This window comes from Anopheles gambiae, assembly GCF_943734735.2.
Source record: "Anopheles gambiae chromosome X unlocalized genomic scaffold, idAnoGambNW_F1_1 X_unloc_23, whole genome shotgun sequence".
Classification (NCBI taxonomy): domain Eukaryota; kingdom Metazoa; phylum Arthropoda; class Insecta; order Diptera; family Culicidae; genus Anopheles; species Anopheles gambiae.
The window spans coordinates 12,501-13,096 of NW_026902630.1; positions in this window are offsets into that span (position 1 = coordinate 12,501).

Sequence of the window (596 nt, forward strand, 5' to 3'; positions counted from 1 at the left end):
TCTGAACACCCACCGACTGATGCATTGAACGGCTAAAGTTGACCTTCAATCCGAACTGGCACTCTGCGGCGTGGAGGCAGTTGCGCGACCACTCCTATCCCAAACCAACAAAGCAAGGTGTATCCTACGTGCTCGGTACAAGCACACCACGACGGGACACATTGAACGGTTCAGCGATCTCTCTGCACTAGTGGAAGAACTCCAACGTGATACGGGAGACTTTGCTACAGCGGCTTCTCTGCACTTCTGGGCTACCACCTTGTGACGGGAGACATTGCTAGCGGTCACTCTGCACTAGTGATGGTACACCACCGTGATACGGGAGACATTGCTAACGGCCACTCTGCACAGGTGCCAATACCACCTTGTGACGGGAAACATTGCTAGGCACCGATCGGCATCTCTGCGCGATTACTTGACGCACACCCAACTAAGTCAACTGTTGGACTTTTTCGTAATCACGGCGGGACACATTGAACGAGCTCTAACGGATCTCTGCACGCATGGAACATGGTGGCGGGAATCATTGCTAGAACCGAACGGCGCCTCTGCGCGATGTACAAACAAGCTCAACAGGAACCTCGTATCGGCTGCCG